General features: G+C 42.2%; 1 long non-coding RNA gene and 1 pseudogene across 1 annotated transcript; both read right to left on the bottom strand.

Moving 5' to 3' along the window:
• Window positions 1-4,875: 4,875 nt before the first annotated feature.
• LOC131275725 (5S ribosomal RNA) lies at window positions 4,876-4,994 on the bottom strand (annotated as a pseudogene).
• Window positions 4,995-14,195: 9,201 nt separating this feature from the next.
• Window positions 14,196-22,416, bottom strand: LOC131275610 (uncharacterized). Its single transcript, XR_009183021.1, has 3 exons — window positions 20,868-22,416; window positions 16,998-17,122; window positions 14,196-14,615 (listed from the first exon to the last, which is right to left on the bottom strand). It is a non-coding gene; the product is annotated as an uncharacterized lncRNA (long non-coding RNA).
• Between the last annotated feature and the right edge of the window lie 2,405 nt (window positions 22,417-24,821).

Genomic DNA, 24,821 nt, shown 5'->3' with positions numbered 1-24,821 from the left:
TTTACTTATTTTCTTACCTTCACACATCAAACATCAACTTATTCCCTCTTAAAATGTGCATGGCATGTCCCCCAGCTGCAGGTATAATCTATATTTTCTTTCTCTTGAATCTGGGCTGGCTTTAGGACTTGATTAACCAATTGAATGCTAAGGGTATGTTGGCATTTTCAAGGGTAGTATATAAGGAACCTTGCAGTTTCCAGCGAGGCTTGTGGGAACACTTCTGTGTGGAGCTAGCTACCATGTCTGAAGTCAGACAACCCTGAGACTTTTAGGCTGTGACAAGCCAAACCACTTGGAGAGGCCATGAAGGATAAGAGGCTATGCCCAGAGAAAGAGGGTGGTCAGAAGGGCCAGGCATGTGAGTGAGGTGGCCAGCTAGAAGATCCACCAGATCCAGCTACCTCTACATGAACAAAAAACAAAGTGCACAGCAGAGTCCTCCTCAAATCCTGACCTCAAACTCTTGAGCAAGTTTCTTAAGTGTTCCAGGTGACTTACATTTAAATGTAAATCAGACTGACTTCTCTTCAAACTGCACTTAAATGTAACAAACAAACCAAAAGAAGGTTGTTTGTCCTAACTTAATGTGAGTAGCTAGTTAAGGTCTTTGGAAAATTTTCTGAATCTAGGAAGCACATTTCCAGTTGTAAAAAAGGAGACAATTATAAATAAGATCTAGTCAGGGAATGTGAACAATTCAAGGTAAAAAACATGAACAAATATAAGGCTCTTAATAGTTGCCCAAAAGCTTCATGGACACAAACCAAGAGGAAAACTAAAAGGGTGGCCAAAATTGAGGTGAACACTCTGGAACCCAGCTATCTTCAAACAATGTGGGAATTTGTGAAAGGCACTGATGACAATAAGAGACTTGTAAGTAAGGCAAGAGTTTTACAGATAGTTGCTTTTTGGGAAGGCAAAGAGCCAAATTCCAGGAATGAAATGATTGAAGTTTACAGGTGGAGCTAATTAAGAACACCTGGTTGGAATAGACACTAAGAAGCTAGAGAGGGAAGGTAGTTCCTGACACCTGCATTTAGTTCTGTGGACATTTTAGAATTTTATAAACCACTATCAAGGATGTGAGGCATACACTGAGGCCGTGTTTTAGCGGACTGTCCCACTTACATTAGTATATCATTAAAATAAGTAATTTTCATAGTAAATCTACTTCTTTGTTACACGCTATTTCCAAAATGTTTAGACTATGTTTTAAAGCGAAGTACAACTGACAATTTTGCTAAAACCCCTTCTCTGTGTTTTAAAGATTTTTTGAGATTTCTACTCATAAAAAAGCACCTGGCGTTGTAAATTGTTAGCATGTTATAAAATGTACTTGTTTCACTGCAGTTCCTTTTGCTAATTGTCCACCAAGGGCTGATGGAAGCCTTTGGAAACTTTTCTGCAATTCAGCAGTTAAGCAAGATTTCCCACAGGCTCGGCCAATAAGGGGTCCCCTGCCTTCAACACCAAAATCCATATTGACAACTTGCCATCGGCCTCAGGGCTAAACCTAAATAGCAGAGCTTCATTTCCCAAAATAAATTCATGCAATCTAAACTTGGCTTAAAATGACTGAACTCTTAAAGAACACATTTTTAGAAATTCTTATTACAAAGTGAGTGGCTTTGATTATGTACTCTTATCAGGTTTTCTTGTACTTAGGAACTATCCAAGTAAAGCTTCTGTTGAGATACTGACAACCCAACTCTCCCTTACCCTGACACACAAGACTCTTCAAATTCTGATCACTACCTCCTTGTCCAGACACATCCCGCGCTTCCCTACACACGTCAAAACTGAAGGACCTACATGCCTTGAGAGTATATAAATAAGCATATGTGTGCATGTCTACCTGATTACACACCAGTGTGTCCATTTGAAATGCTCTCTCCTCACTAATACATCTGTGAGCCTCCCATAATGTAATAATTAGACCAAAAGCTGTAAAGAAACAAATATTTAGGCAACACATTCCACGTGAGGATGTTATGTACTTCTAATAGTTTGCCCCACTTCAATCCTTCAGAACCACCTTGAAGTAGATATTTTTTCCATCACGTCTGAGGAAGTGGGGGCTTAGGGCAATTAAGGAACTACTCAGGGTTAGACATACACTAAGTAACAGAACTGGAACATGAATCCAACCTATCTGACTTTTTGCCATAGCTTCCCAATATTCTTTATCTTTTTCTACAGTCTTCATTTAATGCTAACAGCAACGAAATAGGTTTAAACAGAATGGAAGTCCAATCTTGATATAACTGCACCATTCTCATTTTCACACTTTAGATTCTTATGTAAGACAAAGATAAAAATTCAATTTGCCTTGAATTCTTGCAAGAGTTGAGTCATTTTCATATGTGAAGAGTACTTTCCTAAAATAAGAAACAAGTGCCCATTCCTTTTGTGACTCTTTTCTGGTGTCCCAGACTTGCTAATTAGCTCTACCAAGTCTTGTGGCATTTTCTTCTCACAGGGCCACAATGACTCATACACAAAATTCTCTGATTAAAATGGTGATGCACGGAAGGACAGACATTAATGAAATATAATTTTTCAAAATAACTGAATACTGTAATTCTATCTGCATTAATATTCTAGTGCTATTATCTTTAGAAGGAATCACCTGTCATGGCACATGTATTAAAATTGGCTCTTTTACTGTAAGCCACATTCACCTGTAACATTGCTCATGCAGTAAACATTGAATAGAGGCATCAAAAGTTATACATATCCACTAAATCATACATATTTTGTTGGCAAGAACAAAAATAATAGGGGCTGCTATTTATCAGATATTTTCAATATGCCAGTATTGATGGTGTATGTGTGCCTTCTAATTTTATTCTTACAATATACCTAAATTTTATTTTAGCAAGTAAGGAAAAGGAAAAAATAAAACAGGAGTTAAGTAATTAGCCAAAGGCTATAGGATTCTAAGTTACGTGGCTGAATTCAAACCTAGTTTCTTCTGACTCTAAACATATGGTAAATATATTGCTGCCTTTCTGAAAATTGCATAAGCCTCTTTCTTCTTAGGCGATTGGTCAAAGTGCAGATTTCCTCTAGGTAGTTATCATGGAAAGTAACTCGACTATGTCTGTTAGAACAGTAATTTCCAAAGCTTGGTCTGCTGACCCCTAGGCATCCCAGAAATCCTTAAAGGGAGCCTGAAATGTCAGTGAAATTTTCTTAATAATACTAGGACATTTTTGGCCTTTTTCACTGCGCTGACATTTGCAATGATGGTATACAAGCAATTGCAGTGAAACTGTTGGCGTCTTAGCATGAATCAAGGCACTAGAATCAAGTTATTATTTTCATATCCCTCACTTCTGTGTACTTGCAATAAAAATAAACAAATACAAGCAAAACCAGTTTTGCCTAAGAATGTTCTTGGTAAAGCAGGAAAAATGTATAAATTTCATTAGTTATCAATCCATGAGCACACATTTTTAAACATCCATTGTGACAAAATGGAAGTATGTGTAAAGCACTTCTGCTGCATACCAGAGTACAAGGTTATATCCAGGAAAAGCACGTGCAGCACGATTGCTATGAGTTGTGGGATGATCTAGTAGCTTTATTCATAGAACAACATTTTTATTTAAAAGAATAACTGGGAGACCATGGACTCTCAGAACAAGTTATCTGGAAGCTATGTTCTTAAAAGAAATCAGGTGAACCTGTCATTTTAAGGGAAACAACTGACAATATTTGTGGCTAATTGATGAGATGCAGGCTTTTGAGAAAATTATAATTTTGGAAAATTTGTTTTTGCCATCATGAGTTTAATAGTTTCCTGAGAGAGGCCATTTGTTTTAAAGTAAGAGCACAAAAAATTAATTGATGAGGTTTCAGATTTCATGTTTTAACTAACCATTAGAAACCGTTATTTAAGGAAAGTTGAATGTTGGTGTAGTATCAAAGAAAAATATTCATCATGATCTGGAAAGTTTGTCAAAATATTCCTTTCTTTTCCAAATACATATCTGATTGAAACTTGATTTTCTTCATGTACTTCAATCAAGGCAGCATAGTAAAACAGATTGAAAGAAGCAGCAGATATGAGAATCCAGGTATTTTCTATTGAATCAGACATTAAAGACCTTTGTAAGGATATGAAAAATCATTGTCACTCTTACCACTAATTTTTTGGAAAATATAATATTTTAAGATATTAAACATACATGTATTTTGACAGACTGTGTATTTTACCATTTTTAATTAATATTTTCAGATAAGTTGTAGATATACAGAAATGTACTACATAAAATATATAAAACAAAGGTTCCAATATACCAACCACCCTATTATTAACACCTTGTGTTAGAGAGGTACATTTGGTATAATTAATGGATGGACGTTTTTAGAGATGTATTATTAACTCTAGTCCATTGTTTACAATAGGGTTCATTGTGTTATTGAAGTTGGGTAGGGCCTGTCCCCTGCGCTCAGGGGGCCACGGGAAGTCTGTGGCCTGGGGCCCATCGGCGTGGCTCAAGGCAAGGCAGGGAAAGGCGAGAAGGGGCAGGCCCGGTGTGCACGGTTCCAGGGCACGGGCCAGAGGCAGGGCCCGCCCGACGCCGACAGGTCTAGCGGTCCTGGGTTCTTGGGCCCAGGCGCAGTGGGCGCGGGCCCCCGCGGGCCCCAGCCAGGTGTGGGTTGGTGCGGGGCTGCGAGCTCCAAGGAAGGGCTGGGTGGCCGCCGCCTGCGTGGCTGCCTGCGTGGCTGGGCCGCCAGGGAAGGGCGCGCGCGGGTTGGGGTTGGGGCCGGGGGCCTGCATACCTGGCCCTGAGGGCTACGGGGAGCCGGGCTCGGGGCGGGCAAAAGGAGCGCGAGCAAGAGGGAGGGGACGGCGCGTGGCAAGAGCCAGAGCACCGGGTATTCCCAGGCGGTCTCCCATGCAAGCACTAAGCAGGCCCGACCCTGCTTAGCTTCCAAGATCAGACGAGATGGGGCGCGTTCAGGGTGCTATGGCCGTCGACGCTGGCTGCGGCCGGCGGCAGCCTCAACAGCCCGCTGCGCGCCGCCGCGCTGCCAGCCGCCAGGCTTCCGCTCCCGCCCCGCCCCCGGAGGCTGAGGGCGGCCGCTTCCGCCCTCCGCTCTGGCCCTACCTGGCCTCGAGCCCCCCCTCCCCCGCACGCCACTGGCTCCCGGGACCCCCGCCGCTCGCCTGCCCACACGTCACCGGCCCCTGCTCCGCCCTCGGGCCCACGGCGCGGCACCCGCGCCACCGACGGCTCAGTCGGTGGACGGCGCCCTGCGGACCCCCGACCGCCACGCGCACCCCTGGTGCCAGGCCGGCCCCCGACTCTCCCGCAGCGACCGCCTCAGGCGCGAGCGCCGGCGCCCCCTGCCGGCCGGCCCTGCCTCACCACCCCGCGCCCGGGCCAAGCACCTGCCACCACGCCCAGCCGGCGCCCCTGAGCCAGGACCGCCCCGGCCCAGGAGGCGGGGCCAACCCCAGCCCCGGCCTGCCGCCCACGCGCCCGCACGCCCCCGGCCCCCCCCCACACACACACGCCCCCACCCCGCACGCCTTGCCCCCGGAGCTCGGGCCCTGGGCCCTCGGCCGTCGCAGCGGGTCCTCGCGTCCAGACCTCGCGCTCCCGGCCTCGCGCCGGGCTCTGCCCTCGGCCGCCGGGGCCGCCCCCAGGAGCCACGCCCACCCGGAGGGCGGGGGTCGCCCCGCACGCCGCCCGGCCTTCACGCCACACAGCCGCGCCCTGCGCGGGAGCGGCCCCTCTCCCTTGGAGCGGCGGCCACGAGCCGGCGTCGGATGCGGGCGGCCGCGCTGGCTGCAAACGCCCACCGTGGAGCCAGGTGGACAGCGGCAGGTGGCCGGATCGGGGCCAGGCTGTCCGCAGGCCTGCGCAGCTGGGGCCAGAGCAGAGGCCCTTGGACCTGGCACCGGGGGCTGCCCAGCCGCAGCGGGAGGCCCCGAGGCGCACGCAGCGGAAGCGCCCCCGGGCCGCGGCGGTGGGCGTGGCCTCGGTGCCCGCGCACCTGCGCCTGGGCCCTGCCGGGCTGCCGTGGGCACGGGTCTCTCCTCGCAGAGGCCCTGGGCCGCAGAGCTGGGGCCCCGGCCCCCTGCCTTGCCACCCCGAGCCCCTCCAGGCGTCCCGGCCTCAACTGGCCTAGGCCTCGCTGTCGCCAGCGCCTGCTGACGGCGGAGCTCGCCCAGCTCCTGCAGATGCGCCTGGCGGGAGGCGAGGGCGACACGGCCGCCCGCTCGGCCAGACCTTCCAGAAGGCGCCTGAGCGCTTGCCGCCGGCGGGAGGGACCCTTGCAACCCGCGCCGCGCGCCCCGTGGGGGAGATGCCCTCGGGAGGCCGCTTCCTTCAGGTCTCCCGCTAGCGAGACCCGGCCTCCGCACACCTGCCGGCCGCCAGTGACACCCTGGACCGCGGGGCCTCGGTCTCCCAGCCGCGAGCCCAACTGGCCGCGGAGCCGGGCTGCCAGGACCAGCGCCTCTGCTCGCCGTGCCCTCATGTGCCCTCGTGCCCCGAGCACAGATCCACGGGCCCTGCCGTCCCCCCCGGGGGAAGGAGGCACCGGGCTGCAGCTGTGGCCAGAGGGGCAGGGGCCAGAGGCCTCGCGGGCAGCGGACCGTCGGGTGTCCACCGGGCAGGGCAGGGAGCTCTGGTCCCAGCGGGCCCGCGTGGCGGGTGCTGGTGCTTGGCCTGGACCCGGCGGGGAAGGCACGGGCCCGAGACCCGGGCTCAGCCAGGGGAGACCCCCATTTCCATTAGTATGTACACTTTAAATGTTTTATGTAATTCTGTAATAAAATTCATTAACATCCACTTCCTTCCTAGTGACACAATTCAAATGCCGAAGAACTGAAGCAAGATTAAGTTGAAACTGGTAGGTCCCTTATAGGATTATGAGCTCAGAATTCTGGCTAGCTACATGGACTGAAAAGTTAACTAAAAACAGGGATGGATGCAAACCATCTTTTCTTTTTTTTCCCCATTCTTTGATTTGCCAAACTGCCTCAGTTCAGTGAATATTCTGTGATGCAATACAGGTCTTAATATTGATTTCTGTATATGTATGACACATAGAGTCAAATAATGTTCTATTATATTTGAAGCACATTCATTAGCTTCAAGCAGCTTGCAGCCAGCCTCATGGTGGAAATGCTTGACGAGTTGCTATAGAAACACAAATCAGAATAAGGTATAAAAGAGAGTTTCTTAGAAGAGATGACATAATTTGAGTTTTGTAGAAGATAAGTTAAGGATATAAAGGAAAGTTCATTCCCATCAGAGGCCTAACAGGATAGGAATATATACCTTGACTGGAGTTTTTCAGAGGAAAAATGTGGCGACAGGCATGGGAGGTAGTTTAAGAGGAACTACATATTATGCTAATGTGGTTGAATATTACTTTGAATAGTATGGGGAGATTGAAGAAATTTAAGCCAGAATGAATATATCACATATGGAGGTTAAAATAATTCCTTTGGGAGAAATATGGAATATATATTGCAGGTGAGAAAAATGTCAGGATAGCAGGAGAAAAAACCATTTAGTAATAGTCAGGGGGAAAGGGTTGCATTTTATAGAAGGCAAGAGATAGACTCAAGCTATTCCTTGTCAGTCTCATAGGAATTTCTTCATGAAATGCTCTCCATTCCCTGACATTTCTCTCCCAGGATGTCTCTTCACTCTATTTGATATCTAGGGTTAAATGATGTGAGCTGCCTCACAGGACAATCAGAATTTGTGTGTACTGTCATTACTCTGCATAGTCCTTATAGAAAGGTTTTGCTGTTACATTCATTCACATTCTATGTACTGACTTCTAGGCAAGGCTCTATGTATTAAGAATTATGGTATAAAAACCAAAGTTATAGTCATGATAGGGCATGATGCTTGCCCTTGTGGTTCTCAAAATAAAAGAGAGATAAGGCATGTGGAAAACGTGTGTTAAGAGTGTGGACTACATTTAAGGAGAAAATTCACAACAGTAGGTGATCTCTTCCCTGGGGAGTGAATAGGAATCCACCTGAGATGTTCGGTTTGAACAACAGTTAAAAAGTGAACATGATAACCAGGGAAGAGAAAGACTTCTTCTATAAACAGAGGTAGAGTAATATACAGGGGAAAGAAGTATAGCACAATGGATTGTTTGGGCACCGGGTTTGTGTTAGGAGTACCGAGTTTTAATGTACATTTCTCCTCTGGATTGTCACTTCATGTTATAGAAGAACTGATGCTTCAATCTCAGCCTCGTTCATTAGCATCTAATGTGTCATCAAATGCCTATACATCTGTCCTTACATCCAACAAAACATCATTTCAGTGTCCGGAATGAGAAGAAAGTACTATCGATAGTCGCACGTCTACCTACCTGACGGCTCTGCTCCGGCAGCAAGTGAAACACTGGCCTGCTGAAAATATCAATCTGCGCATTTATGCACTTCCAGAACAAACCTACCTCAGTTTGGAAGATCACAGCCCTTCAAGGTTATCCAGAAGACCCTGTGTTTCTCTAACTCCAGCTTCAGAGGGTGAGGGGCAGGATTGGAGGACAGGAAAAAAGGTGATTATTGTCATTCCCTTGCCTAAGGACATCTAAGTACAAGGGATGAAGAAATCGGGCTTGCTCTATGTTGTTTATATAGCATTTAAAAGCTGTTCATAAAAAATCCATTGAGGAACCAATTAGTTTGCAGCTCATTTCATGTTTAAATACTTTGCCAACAATTTACCCCATATTTCATTTAAGCTGAAGTTGAATATCAAAAAGAAAATCACTTCGGCATGGGTTTGATGCTAATTAACATCATTATGTTTCTTTCCTCGTTCTTTTAGCTAAAGGGTTCAGAGGTGCTAGGTGCATACAAAGTCAGTCAGACACCGTAATACCATTTGTTTTTGAACAACAATTTGCTCTAGCTTTAAAAAGAACATATTGTGAATGGGCTTTGCCAGTACTGCTTTCGGATGTGATTAGGTTTACATGGGTTATGGCAAGACGGATAATGGAAGAGTATATTTGGATTAAAAAACAACTCGAATGTATCATCATTTCTCCACATCCATGTTTCTAACTAAATATTCCCTTTACCATAATAACGAATTGACAATGCATTTCAATTTAAAAGCAGCTTTGGAGTTGATACAGTTATAGTGGTGAAAACAAAGATAACAGCAGGCTAAAAGCTTTGTGGAAATTGAAATGCTGGCAACCCCATTTAAATAATTTTGGTTCTACCCTGATTTGTCTTCCTTATATTCGAATAAGACTTATTCACCTTAACTGTTGCCGATTTGGAAAGTTTAGCTGCTCTTTTTTTTTTTTCCTTCTTTTTTTTTTTTTTATTGAACAGTTATTATGTGCCAGACACTGGATGAAATGCTTGCTTTCATTTTTATTTTATTTTTAGTTTTTTAAAGATTTATTTTATTTATTTCTCTCCCCTTCCTCCCCCGCCCCAGTTGTCTGTTCTCTGTGTCTATTTGCTGCGTCTTCTTTGTCAGCTTCTGTTGTTGTCAGCAGCAAGGGAATCTGTGTTTCTTTTTGTTGAGTCATCTTTGTGGATGTCAGCTCTCCATGTGTACAGCGCCATTCTTTGGCAGGCTGCACTTTCTTTCATGCTGGGCGGCTCTCCTTATGGGGCGCACTCCTTGCTCATGGGGCTCCCCTACACGGGGACACCCCTGCGTAGCACGGCACTCCCTGCGCGCATCAGCACTGCATGTGGGCAGCTCCACATGGGTCAAGGAGGCCCGGGGTTTGAACCGCGGACCTCCCATGTGGTAGGCAGACACCCTATCCATTGGACCAAGTCTGCTTCCCCAGCTGCTCTCTTTTGATGCCAAAAAAAATGCTTAGGGAAATCCCCAGGACTTAGTAAATATTAATTTAACAACAACAAAGAAAAATAATATTTTTTCTGAACCAAAGAACCAAGTTATGCTTTATCATTGTTATTTTCGAGAATGTTTCAAACCCAATAAGTGTGCTATAGAAGAAGTTTATGAAAAATACTACTGTACAAATACATATAGAAATAAGATTACTGTAAGAACAAATTCTATTTTTATGACATTTAATAATCTAAGTATAAAACGAAGGGAAAAAACTTATTTCAGGTGTGTATTTAAATACCAACTGAATGTGATGAAAATCAGGTGTTAAACATCCTTTAAATGAAGTGATGTCTTATATTTTAATTTGAGCTCATTTTGAACAAGTGTTTTAATATCTGATGCCTAGTAGACTCCATCAAGTAGTTAATTATGGACATCTAGCCCTGAGAACACAGGCACTCCAGCTATATACTTATTAGTTATATGGAAAATACAAACAGTAACCAGTGAACCAAGTCAACTCAAAACTGGAGGACAGCAGTTTTAACCAGAGCCATAAAGATGATTTAGTGAAACCTCCACATATGTAGGATGATAATCTATGTATTTTGGCTTTTAGATCATGTTTCCTTTCACACTGTATCATAATACTAGCCAAATTTGTCTCTTGTTGAGATCCCTGATTTACTGTTTTGCCCACATACTCTCTCGGCTTCTCTAAATATTACTTTATTCTCTCCTCCTATCAAAGTCTACTCTCAGGAACAGAGTACCTTCATTTATATAAAGAGTCTATTCTAGTTTTTCTCCTGAATCATTTTTTTAAGAGAAAATATTCAAATTAAAGAAGAGTTCTGTTTCCAGGTAAGTTAGAGAAACTATTTGAGGATTCTGGGGGAATAAAAACAGATTCTGGATTGAGGGAAAATACAGAATTCAACTATAGAATTCAAGAGGAGTTCTGTTTCCAGGTAATTTAGAGAAACTATTTGAGGATTCTGGGGGGGGGGGGGCGGGAAAGCAGATTCTGGATTGAGGACAAATACAGAATTTAACTATAGACTATGACTACCAGGGTAGGGATTGGACAATGACTATGACTACCAGGGTAGTGATTTTAAGGGAATACAGTATTAGAGGTTTTTGTGATGATGGAACTTTTCCTGGATGCTGATTGTGATGATAGTTACATAAATCTAAAATTCATAGAGGGGAAGTACCAACAAAATCAATTTTACGTATGCTGACTTAATATTTTAAGTGTAGTAAAAACATGGGAAAAATACGAATGAGGGAACTGAAGTCCCAAGTAATGAAAGAGCACTTCATCCTTAAATTAATTCAGTTTTTAGGTCAACCATATCCAGGCAATAATAAAAATTGTTAGAGGTATAAGAATTTTCAAAGAAGACTGCAGCCATATAAAAGTGGCCCACATTTTTTTTTGAATTGGGTATACATGGTACCGATAATTAGAGACTGGTAAACTTGATATTGTTGCAGTGTGATCTTAGGAGAAAAAAGTAAAATAACAGTAAATTGTGATTGATTACAAAAGGAAACTATCAGTGGTATTCTTTTATCTAGTTAGAACTATATTTCATATCAGAATAGTCTCAATTTCTTTTTTGATTTCTGGGCTGATAGGTCTGGGAACAACCATAGACAATGTCTATTGATTTAGCCTTCATAATAGATGTAAAGCTCACAGAAACCTACAGCATTCTACCATGGACAGAGATTCCTAGAGCATGAGGTCCAGGTCTCAGCACCACATTTTAAACAGAATAAATAAAGGCATGGGTACATTTAGAGTGATGGATTTGGAGAATTAGCAAAATCAAAATAAACCCAATAACAATTACCAATTAATAAGACTGTGGTAGGAGTAAACTCATTACCTGATGTCAGGTACGCAATATTGTTGACGTGTTCATAGAACTTTATAGCTCGCAGCACTCTCAAGACTTTGAGGACTGTTAATAACTTGCTCTAGGTTATAAAGTAAGTTTCCAAGTTAAACTAAACTGTTTTTTCCCATGACCATTCTACTAAATCTCGCTTAAAATAGGGATGATTAAGTAAATGGGTGTATTTAAACTATGGGAGGTGGTATTTACGGAGAGAAGATGAGGGCGTAAGAAAGCTGTCTTCAGGTATTTGCAGCACCTGAACATGGAGATGGATTTAGTTCTTCAAATCCTGATTCACTGAGAGGATGATTACCAAGTGACTTCATTATGTTAGCATTGGAAGCAGTAGGAATGAAATGAGAAATAATGTAGCAGCCTAATTCCAAGGGGGCAAAAAGAGGATAAAAACACAAGTTTTCTGAAATAGATCTACTAATATCAGGATTTACTTTTCCAAAAACTAAGATTACACAAAAACTAAGATTACACAAAAACAGATTTATCTACCTTTAAAAATTACTGGATTACCTACTGCTAGAAATGTAGATTTAAAAGGAAAGAATAAAAGCTACTTCCTTCCTTTTGAAGGTGAAAATAACTTTTTCATGGTTGTATAGTTTTTTAAGATGATACTAGTTGTGAAAGAGAGTGAGCACACCTAGCAGACCTAGAATTAGAATGCTAATCTTCATATTTATTTATTTCAAAAATACTCCTAAGAGACCTATTCTCTGCTAATAATTCATCGAAAGCCATGGACTGGATTAAATAAAATGAAGTGTCCCTGTAAATTACCTACGATTGCCCATGACAAAATAAAAGTTTGTAGTGTAGTTATCATTGTTTATAGTTTTAGAAAATGATAAGCCAAAAAATGCAAGAAAAAGTAATAAAACCACCACCAGTAGATCCTCAGGTACCCTGTATTCAAATTTTTAATAGCCTTATGTGAATAAATGTGAGAATATGAATCCAAATAATTAAATAATATCTGTATCACTGGAATTCAAAGTTGTTTAGATCATACATTTGTAAAGAATTTGTAAACAAAGTAGCCAATGGACCAAATAGAGTCAACACGTCTGTTCCCTAACATAGACCTATATTTGGAGAAGTCCGTTGAAAAGACCGTGTCACATTCCACTCTCACCCCAGGTCAGGACCCCATGGTGTCCTGAGCACTGTCATCAGCCAACAGTTCACTACGGTTATACCAGCTGCTACTGAAAGGAACTGCCTGTGGCCACCACAAGCCTCTTCACCTACCACCACAATGAATCCCAAAGCTTCAGGAGGGGGACACGCGAGCAGACCCTGGAAACGCCAGTCATTTATTCAAACTAGAAGTGCGCATCCATTTTTTACCTGAGCAGATATTAGGGGATCTTAAATGCTTGCCACTTCCATTCGCTGGAAACCTCCTGAGAATTTTAGTATCAGTGTGAACTCCTCCCTGAAAGCACATTTAAATTCAGCTCTTAATCTTAGCTCACAAAACCACATCCCTAATGGGTCATTTTGGCAGACAGGTGACCCTGCATCCTACTTCCCAAAACATACTTCAGAAGGCAGGAGGTTTCTAGATCTTGAATTCGTTGCCATCCCTCCTTCCTGGTTCCTTGAGGTATACTGCCCTGGCTCCTGGAGCCCTGGGCTCAGTGCCAGCACTGACCCAACCCGACATCTGTGCCCCAGGCGGGCGCAGTGCCAGGAGCAGGAGCAGGAGCTGAGCCTGGACAAACCGCTGTGCCCGTTGTCACAGAACTGATGGTCTAAGAGGGAAGGCAGTAAGCAAATAAATGTGCACGTAAATAACTGCAGATTGAAATACGTATGCCAAAGGAAAGGAGTAGCTTGTCCAATGGGAGAATCTAAGAAAAAAAAACTAAAAAGCTGATAGCTCTGTGTTTTCAGCAGTTAACTAGGTGAGGTGTTCATCTGGTTAGGGAGGTAGGGTTGGTTCTGACCCAGCAGAAAACCTGAGCAGAGGATTCATGGAAGGAGGGAAGATTTTTTTAATTCTAAAAAAATTAAGTATTTAAAAATGTTTTAAAAATATATATGGGTTAGAGTGGACTTACTGATATTCTACTATAAAGCTATTGTGACTAGTAATAGAAGAAATTATAGCATTGAGGAGGAAAAAGTGGCCACAGTAGGTGCTAAGGGCCGGGAGAGGGAAGAGATGTGATGAGGGGGCATTTTGGGGACTTTGAGTTGTCATAAATGATTTTGGAGGGTCAGGTGCTGGACTTTACATATCCTGCCTTAACCCACTGAATGTACTGGGGGAGAGTGTGAACTACAGGGTGAACTATTATCTATGCGGTGCAGCAGTGCTCCAAAATGCATTCACCGAGTGCGATGAGTGTGCCGCAATGATGGGGGAGGTTGGTTGGTGTGGGAGCAGTACGGTGAGGGGGTGGGGGAGGGGGTAACGGGAACCTGTTACATTTTTTAATGTAACATTGTTCTGTGTGTGATGTATATATCTTCCAAAAAATACAATTTACAAAAATGATGGGGTAGGGGTGGGGAAAGGAGTATATGGGAACTTCTTATGTGTTTTATGTTTTTTAATGTAACATTCTTTGTGATCTATTAACTTTAATTTAAAAAGTGTAAAAATAAAAAAAATAAAAATAAACCTGAAAAAGAAAGAAGGAAATGAAGGAAACGTCATGGCTGCAGCTCGAGAAGGAGGCGGCCGGCTGCAGTCCTGCAGGCCCTGGTGGACTCTCGAAGGACACAGCCCCTCTCATCAGAGTGGGGAGTTGTCGAAGGGCTTCAAGGTACAAGTGGCTGACAGTCTGTCCTTTGCCTTTTTCCACCAGATACGCAGAAGATGTTGGAAGCTTGTCATGGGAGGCTGTGGGTATGGGAAGGAGTAAGCATGACAAAGAATACTATGTAAATATGTAGGAGTACAATTTGTGTAAATACATTTATTAACAAGCAAATAAAGTAATCCTTACTCTCAAAAACATCTGCTGCTTCAAAATCTGAGTGCCCATGGACTCTACAAAAAGTGTATTTGCATAATCTGAAGAAGCGCGTTGATGTATTACATTTCTGGAGCCCTCGAGGGCCCTTCCCAGGGGTCTAGCTAATGGCACCAGTTGCTTCTTTCCAACCAGGCACACTCCATAAACACTGTGGCTAATATGTCTGCCCAAGGTCTAAATATCTGAAGAGTGAAGCTGAAATTTTGCCAGTATTCCTGTGGCTCTAAGGCTGCCTGAAGTTAACTGTGACAAACTAGCCATTTTAGTGAATCATCTGAGCAGTAGCCTCAGCAGCACTGGTGCAAATTTTTTCAAATTGACATGAAGGAAGTCATAGATCTCTGAGCTGAAACATGCTATTGTAGTTTTCTGTGTGCCAAGAAAGCTAAAGAAAATAAGTGTAGCAAGCCAGCGTGAATGCAGAATTCACAGCAGAGCATGAATATACGAGCTTCGCTTGCAGGATGGAGGATGGATATATCTACATTTACAGGAGGCTGGATTCTTGCAATGGGTTTTAAGTAATCTTAAAATCTATGGTTCATACTGGGAAATGGTAAGAAAACTTCAGGAAACAAAACAGGAGGAATGTTCATACTAAATGTACAAAGGGCAAGTGACAGAAGTGACCTAAAAGCTAAATTGTCTGCAGTGTCGCATGAATTACCTCAGTTAATAGTCATACCAGTTCTTGAAAGAGGTGGTACTATTATCTCTGTTTTACAAATGAGGCTATTGAAGAAGTAAAGTAATTTGCCCAAGTAACAGAATTAGCAATTTATTCAGTTAGAGTCTGAGTTATGAATTAAGCTTAACCACAGTTAAAGTTGGACCCCGACTGCAGAAAGTGACCCCAAAAAAGGGAGACTCCCTTTCTGGAATATAGGAGACTTTCGGTTTAAAAAGATAGATTAAATACTGCAATTTGTTAAATTAGAAGTATCTACATTTAAGTAGCCTCCTCCTAAAACTTATTTACAGACTCAAAGTAACTGCAAAACCTGTTGTCAGTGAGAAAATGAGGGGAGACCTTGGACTGCCTACTGCCGATTGCACTCAGATACTAGGCCCCTAAGGCAGCATTTAGTAATGCACATTTTTCAGGGAAAGGCAAAAATCCAAGGATGGCGCTATGCTGTACCTAAAAAAAATAAAGGATTTTGACAGTGTTACTTGACAAAAGCTAAAAATAAAAAACAAAAAAAAAGAGGGAGTTTTTTGCCACAGGAGGCACTTATTAAATATTTGGCTAAAGCACCACAAATTTAAAGTTCCGACGAAGTAAGTATGGGTCAAATTCTAAGGTCTGTCTTTTTCACCAAGTGAAAGACCTCCATTATCTGCTTGTTTTCCACAGAAATCGTGCCTCACCCTCAATCTGACTCCTACTGGCTAAGTTTATCTATTTGCCCTTTATAACCTTTCTTGATTCTCTTTGTCTTTGTTATTCTCCACTTGCCTCCCATTCCCCAGCTTCCACATGTACCCAAATACATGCTTAGTTTACTTAATCTTTAATATGATTTGTTAATTCCATTACATGCATGCTGCATATTTTCTCTCCTTAGATTTGAGTGTTTACCACTCTTCTACCCACCCCTGCCTCTCTCACTCTTCCCATTTGTAGCAGTTTGATATTACTGGTGAATTCCAAAAAGAAATATTGGATTGTGTTTGTAAACTATTCTTGTCTTCTGGGTGTATAGATATATTAGGGTGTGTTGGATTTGGAGGTTTTACTTTACTTGATGAAATAATGACTAAGCCTTTGATTGGGCCACTTCAGTAGATGTTGAGTCCCCGCCCCCTCGGTGGATGGGAACTCACAGAGAAACTGCACCGCAGAGAAGGGAGGTTGGAGTTTTCATATTGGAGCCCGGGAAGTAAGCACACAGAGGAGCAGAACAGCTGAGCCCAGAGAGAATCTAGCCACGGGGAGAGAGACAGAGCCGGTATCTGATAGTCAACAGCTGGCCTTGTGGAGCAAGCAGGGCAGCTGAGCCTGGAGAGAAACAAGCTCCAGAAAGCGTGGAACCCAGGAAGCCTGAACCCTCACAGATGTCAGCAGCCATCTTGCTCCAACACTTGGCGACAGACTTTGGTAAGGGAAGTAACTTATGCTTCATGGCCTGGTAACTGTAAGCTTCTACCCCAAATAAATACCCTTCATAAAAGCCAGCTGATTTCTGGTATTTTGCAGCAGCATCCCTTCGTCTGACTAATACACCATTATGCCGATAACTTACCATTTCAAGAAAGTCTTCCTGGACCAATCTGAAGGAATCTGTTGTAACTATTCTAGTAGAGGGTTGTAGAGAAGAAATAAATCAGGCCAATAAATATATTTCTTCTTTCTCCTTTCAGTAGGCCTCTGAAATAGAGAAAATTAGAATATCTGTGTACCAGTACTTGCATTCAGGTACACTACACACAAGCCAGTCACACACAGACATGAGCCAGAGAGAAGCATCCTGTTTAATTATACAAGTTGGGTTTTTTTATTTTTTATTTTTGGTGTTTTTAACCAACTATTAATTAACTGATATGAATGGAAAATGTGTCATTAATAATTTAACACAAGTATTAGTTATTGGGGTTCTGGAAAACTAGTGAAACAGTTGTGCAAATATGTCCCTCAGAGAACGTGTAGACCTGCCGGAGGTAAAGAAAATGCAGCAAAGGGCTAATTTGGGGTCACACTCAAAACTTATTTATGATAGAAGTTAGAAGAGCAACGACCTCTGGGGGTGAGCAATTCCTGTGAAAACGGACTGGGAAGCCAGGGAAGGCCTTGTGCAGGTTGGGTCTCCTGACCTTGGCAGTTGTGTGTGTGCCTGTGTAACTTCCTCGAGTTTTGCACTTAAGATACGTGTGCTTTACGGTATGTAAGTTATTTTTCAAGAAACATTTTTTAAGTTATCAAAAATAAAGACCCATAAGGTAGGTTTACTATCAGGTATTAATTTCCTACTATGTCAGGTAATCTACATATTTTTCTTAAGCTCTTTGATGTTCTGGAAAAGTATATATAGTCCTTCTCTCTCTCTTTTTTTTTTTTTTGAGGTACCAGGGCCAAGGATTGAACCTGGGACCTCATAAGTGGGAAGCCAGCACTCAACCACTGAGCCACATCGGCTCCCCTGAGCTGGTCTTCCCATTTGTTTGCTTGTTGTTTTGTTGTTGTTGCTGTTGTTTGTATCTAGGAGGCATCAGGAACTGCACCTAGGACCTCCCATGTGAGGAGTAGGAGCTCAACCACTTGAGCCACATCCACTCCTTGTCCTCTTCTTTTAATGAGAAATTATTGTTTAAAAAAAAGCTCATTTTATAAAGTCAACATGGAAAGAGCTAGTTGTTAATGTATTAAAATCTCAAAAATAAAAAGATAACCAAGGTTGCTCCCACCAGTAAAGCATGGTGAAGGAAATTATGCCCATCAATTTCTCTCCCATTCTTTTACCCCAAGCCTCAGGCACAAGCTGAGAGCAGTTCATTTGTATCTAAGAAGGAAGATATCCCTTGTAGGAAATTAGGTATATATTCAAATATTCACTGACTATCTACTATAAGCAAAGGTAAATCCAAATTTAGGGACTTATAGTTAATAGAAGTACAGATGACTATTTAAAATAAAATGAATACATTTATGAATGCACAATTATTTACAGTCTATACTTATTTATGAGAGGGGAGATTATAATAAATTATAGAATTTAGCAATATTAAAAAACATCACAAATCTGGGGAAAAATTAATTAATTGCCTGACAACACCTCTAACATATATATTTGTCTGGATTTTCATCTGCATACTCTTTGCCAAAACTATTATGATATCTTTTGTAGAAAAATAAAAGATAATTCTTGCCTCCAACATTGTTGTCTGAAATGTGTTATTTATCAATAAATGCTTAGCACTGTTTTTTGTTCTTCATAACTTACAGGGAATATGAATTACATTTACTGGATTGTAAAACTGGGGGGATGCTCTAAAGTGTGCTTTGAATATAAGCTGTAAGATTTTAGAATACTTCAATTATCTTGTGTGCTTGCTATCTGAAGTATTTTTTAAGTGATATTGAATACCTAGTTTGTTGTCAGTGTCCTCACTGCACTGGCCTATTTTAGCTTTAGGTTATCTTGCTCAATGTCAGTGTTTTGTTTCATATGATCAGGAGATTGAAAATATTTCCAGTGGGTTCGTATGCTCTAATCCTCTTAATTTATTGGCTTATCAAACATCAAGAGTTTATTCACCAGGCAAAGCTCATCTCTTTCTCTTAATGTGTTACTGAACTCGTATGATCTGTTATTTTGGTTAAAATTTATACCAAAATATTGCCATGTTTCCATTGTTTTTTTTAAACTCATCTTTATACTTTTCCATAATGCTCCTTTTATCTGAATTTTCTGTTTAGTTAATTGTTGGATACACATGTACTACTTAGGGTTTGGCTGGTAAATGAAAGACCATAAACGTTTTCTTCCTGTGTCCACGCAGGCGTCGGCCCTTTCTCCCGTGCTTGACTGACCTGCCCGCGTCCTGGGCATCTGAGCAGCGGCTCCTCCGCTCCCGCGTGAATCCGCCGGTGGCAGGTGCAGGAGGCTGAGTCAGGAAGCCCCCAGGGCACTTGTCCTCAGCCTCAATCCACGTGCCAGGCAGGACCCAGGTGCATGGAGGACCTCCTGAAGGCGCTACCTTTAGTTAAGGGGTTGCCCGACGGAATATGGGACCCCTTACTCCAGATCCCTGGAGAGTTTTAGGGGCGGGATAAATTCAGATACAGAGAAGCTCCAGGGAGGAGCGAGAAGTCAGCGAGCACAGGCAGAGCAGACGCAGGAGAAGTGGGCAAAAGCCTGGAGAGGGCGCGGGCCTGGCACTGCAGGGAGGGCACCGCCTGGGCAGGGCGTGGCCTGGCCAGCCCCTGGCCTTGGACTTCCAGCCTCAGTGACCTGGAACCTTCAGCCCCATTGTGCAGCCAGCGGGCGGCCTTTGTCCTGCGGCCCGGCAAGCCGCGAGCCATGCGCTTGTGTTCCTAAAAGCTCTTCTAATGCCAAGAGGACTGGGAATGACTCAACCGTACAGGAAAGTGACTCCGAAGTAAGGGAAGATATTCTACAAAGTCAAATGAAATAATTCAGCAAGTGAACCTGCCCTCAGCTCAATGGTAAAAGTGCCTGCGGCCCTCCAGGTCACCTAGCTAAAAGGGCAGGACACGTGTGCTGAGATGAACGTGGGGAAGAGGCAGGCGTCTTACTGGTAGTGGATAAAATAGCTTCCTTTTGTAAATTTTACAAAATCGCGTAACCTTGTGACTTAACCATCTATTCTCAAATTTCTGAAGACTTCCTATTGTCAAAATGAACCTGTAGCACAGGTGTCTGGGCTCCTTCCCTGGAGGTTCTGATTGGACAGGCTTAGAGAAGGCTCCTGGATGGTTCCATGAGTGTCCAGGTGATTCCTGTCCTTAGAAAGGTTTGAGCACTACCGCAGCCTCCACCAGGGACAGGTGAAGCGTAACACACGCGGCTACGCCTTCGTTGCACACCAGTGGCATGTGATTCTAACTAACCTGATATGCAATCTGATTCACTGAGGCTACCACGTGTTTGTGCTTTTAGCATCAGAACCTGGGCGCGCTGGGAAGTTCTGCAATTGCTGAGGAAAGTGCCGGGGACCACATCCCTGGAGAGAAATGCTGCACTTTATGTGACTATCATAATTAAATGCATCCATCTTTGCATGCCTATTTACAACAATTACTGCTACAAAATTGTTCTCAATCTCCTATCCCGTGTATTTCAGGACCTAGAAGTGATGTGAGCATCTTTGTTCCCTGATGCTGTTTCTGAATTAGTCAGAGTTCAGTCTGGGAGCACAACCTCTGCAGTTGCCAAGATTGATTACAGGAATCAGATCACACACAAATGTTAAGGAGGAGGTGGAGAAGAAAGTTTCTGGAGGGAGGAGTGAGAGGATCAGACAAAGCTACGAGCCAGTTCTAAGTGATGGTGCAGGTGGACCAGGGAAGCTTATAGAAAAATCAGAGGGGCCATACACACCCAGTACCAAAGATGGAAGTGCAAAGAGGGAGCTTGTCCACAGGAACCTCCTACCTCCACGGCGCTACCATCCCTGCATCTGAGGCTCCTGCTGGCCAGCTGACCCAGGCGTCAGAAGGGGAGCCAGGTGTGAAGTGGGGGACGATGAGGATAAGCCGACCCAAGGGCACCTCAGGGGTGGCCTTCAGCTGCTCTGAGCACAGTGGCTTCTAGGGGTGAAGTCTGCATGCATCACATCGGCCTTCCAGATAGCGTGCACGTTCATCTTTGGGCTGAGTTTAAATCTAGAACCATCCAGGGACAGGGAGTCTAGGAAATACACCAGCCCAAACCACCTTGATATAGCACAATACGCTTCACTGAGGCTCTTGAAGAAATCCCTGTTCATTAGTGAATCCATGGAAATTTGTTAGTAAGTGGTATGCTGATGAATGTTTAAATGCCTGCGTGGTAGAAAAAAAATAAGTAAATAATCAAGACTTCATTTATAGTTTCTGCCAAGCTCTATCTAAAAAATACTTCTTCCAAGGTCAATTTCAAGCATTACTATGATGTCCCTGAATGCCAGGTTAGGAAGAGGTGCTAAAATTTGTGTCTCCTTAACTAGTATGAACCAGTTGCAGCCCTCCTGTTTACTGATGACAGCAGGTATACTTCTTTATCACTCTTCCTTGACTCAATTTAAGAATTAGCAAGAGGAATACAGGTTTTTCTCCTTCTACCCACTCTGCTGCGTTAAGACAGTTCTCAGTGACTTAAAAATCCATAGATCCTCCATTTTTCTTGATCTGTTTTTCAGGACAAATATTCATTCCTTCGCTCTAATTCAGTACTCAACTCATGATCATACCATTACATATGTGTGTGTATATATATGTAATATATATTTATATCATGCACACATATATACACACATCATTACATATAAAGACATATGTATCTATATTATACATGTGGTGTATATATGGGGACATTTCTCCTCCACAGAAATGGCATGGCCTGTAGTTGTAACTTAATACATTTTGAAGTCCACTGTGCTGGGCCTAGACTAAGCCCTTTTAGTTTAGAGATTTGTGTTTATCAGGAATAGGAAATTGTATTGAATTAATCTATGATACTCTGGCTATCTGTTTCTCTCTTCATCTCTCTTCCTAAAACTCTTGCCTCTGTGCTGTAATCGATTTTTTGAAACTCTATTTTCCAAGGAAATTATTCCTTTCATTTAGGTCTTGGAAAGCATTTGAATAGAGTTAGTTTTAATTAGTCTCATACTTTTACTCTGAGTAATAAGTCTTTGAAATTATTTTTCACAGTTTCCTAATTTGAGTTATATAAATTTATTTCTGAGTAAAGTAATATATCCATTTGACAAACAAAGCAATTTAGTAACCAGCATGAAGCATTCATGTACCTACTTAATATATTCAGATACTAATTGTATGGTTTATAAGTGAAATCATTAGGTTCAAAACACATCTGGCTAATTGTGTTTTTTTTTAACTTCTGCCCTTTAAAATTTGTTGTGAATATTTATTAGCAGTTAATGAGTGTCTTCAAAAATGCACTTGAAAAATCACTTTTTTGCTTGACATGTTTTTTATTTTTATTTTGAATTTTACTTTTAAAATGTGTGTCTCTTTAAATAGTCTGCTGAATTTTGTAAGATCATGGTATTGCCTTATATTATCAGAATCATCAAGATGCCCAGGTTTTCATTCATTTAAAATCTTTATTTTTTAGCCATCATTTGCCAGATTATGGAAATTTATAATGTCAATTTAAACTCTAAATCTATGGCAACAAAGATCTGGAAATTCTGTTTCCAGAAAAATATGCAGAGTTAATAATGCAGACAAGGCTCTTTGCCTTAGTACCAACCACTTGGATGGCTGCTCTCATAATTTTGTAGTAAACTTATTTTCTATCTCTCTATTTCCAAGTTTTTTCATTCATTTGTTCCAAAGTTTCATAAATAAGTTTCAGATACTTCGTGTGAAATTACGTAAACCTTTGCAATCTGAGGAGAAACATATTGGGAAAGTGTATTATTTCTCTTGTAATCACCTAACACCCATTCTCTTTGTTCCCTCTTTCTGAAAGTCCTATCAGTTAGGTGTAGGAGAGCTAATTGATCCTCACTGAAAAATGAGGAAGTAGGTTATAGATTCTTTAATCTTCTTCTTGTCCTAAAAATGTGTTGTTGTGTTTTTTTCCTAGTAAGAAGCTAAAACTAGAAGTACAATAAAATTTCACATGTAACAAAATCTCTAAATAAAAGCATTGAGGATTATATCCCATTCCCCCTCCGTGCTCTGAGAGCCGGGGCCTCGACTGGGCGGAGAGTGTGGATCTGCCCCAGTGCCTGGAATGACGGGCTGCCTCCAGCAGGCGTGGAGGACACAGCATCAACCCACAGACGACACGAAGACTTTGGGATCTAATGGAGCTTTCCCTGATATGTTTCAGACTTGCTGTTTTCCTTCTAATTTCTTCCTTCTGCAATGCAAACATCTGTCCTAAGACTAGTCCCATCATTGTGTGTTGGAAGCAAATATGTTGTTTTCCAGGTTTCACAGGTCTATCCACAAAAGGAAAGGAAGTTTGCTCCAGCATGGACCATACCTATAACTGATTTTTTCAAAATATGTTTTTTTAAGGAAGTTTTGAACTTATAAAACAATCATGCACATGTGTGGAATTCCCATACAACACCCCTCCCCCAATACACTACATTGTTGTGGAACATTTGTTACAGATTTTGAGATATTATCAGACTATTAAGACTAACTATGATCCATAGCACATATTTGGCATACTTTTTCCATCTCTCCTATTATTAACACAGTACATCTTTGGCATGACGCGAGAGTTTTACAGTATCGCTGTTAACTATAGTCCATAGGTTACACTAATTGTACTTTTCCCAAGCTTCTCCACATTCTCACCTCCTTGCAGTAGTGATGTACACTTGTTCTAGTTTACAGGAGGGCATTCTTGCATTTGGACTATTAACCACAATTCTCATCCACCTCTGGGTTCACTATGTCATTCAGTCCCTAGACTATTCTCTAGGTTTCTTTCAATTGACATTTACATCCCTAGACTATGCTTTTCAGCCACATTCCCACTTAAAAAACAGCTTCATTAGTTCTACTCACAGTAATGTGTTACCATCAACTTCATCCATTTCCACATTTTTACAGTCAAGTTAATTAAAACAAAACCTTCTACATATATTAAGCATCAGTATACCTTCTCAGGCTTCCTCTTATCTCCTAATAACCTACACTCTAGGTTTTAATCCGTGTGATTATTCTTCGTATTTAGTTCATGTTAGTGAGACCATGCAACATTTGTCCTTTTGTGCCTAGCTTATTTCAATTAGCATAATGTTCTCAGGGTACATCCATGTTATCACTTCTGTCCCAATTTCATTTATTCTTATAGCAGCATAGTAGTCTATCATATGTATATAATTAGGAATAAACTTGTTTATCCATTCTTTCATTGATGGGCACTTGTGTTGTTACCACTTTGGGCAACTGTGAATAAAGCTGCTATGGACATCGGTGTCTGTGTCACAGTTTTCAGTTCTTCTGGAAATATTCCTAGTGGAGGAAGTGCTAGATCATTCGGCAGTTCTATATTTAGCTTCCTGAGGAACCAGTAAACTGTGTTCCACAGAGGCTGCACCATATTACAATGCCACCAACAGTGAAGGAGTATTCCTATTTCTCCACATGCTCTCCAGCACTTACTGTTTTCTGTTTTTTAAATAATGGTCATTCTGTGCAGGGTGAGGTGTTATTTCATTGCTGTTTTGATGTGTGTTTCCCTGATAGCTAGGAATATTGAACATTTTTTCATGTGCTTTTTTGGCGATTTGTATTTTCTCTTTGGAGAAATGTCTTTTTAAGTCTTTTGCCCATTTTAAAAATTGGATTGCTTGCTCTTTTATTGTTGAGTTGTATAATCTCTTTATATGAATGGAGATCAAACCCTTATTAG

Source organism: Dasypus novemcinctus, chromosome 23, assembly GCF_030445035.2.
Source record: "Dasypus novemcinctus isolate mDasNov1 chromosome 23, mDasNov1.1.hap2, whole genome shotgun sequence".
NCBI classification, from domain to species: domain Eukaryota; kingdom Metazoa; phylum Chordata; class Mammalia; order Cingulata; family Dasypodidae; genus Dasypus; species Dasypus novemcinctus.
Note: the sequence above shows the minus strand (reverse complement) of the source record. Positions and strands in the feature narration are given on the sequence as shown.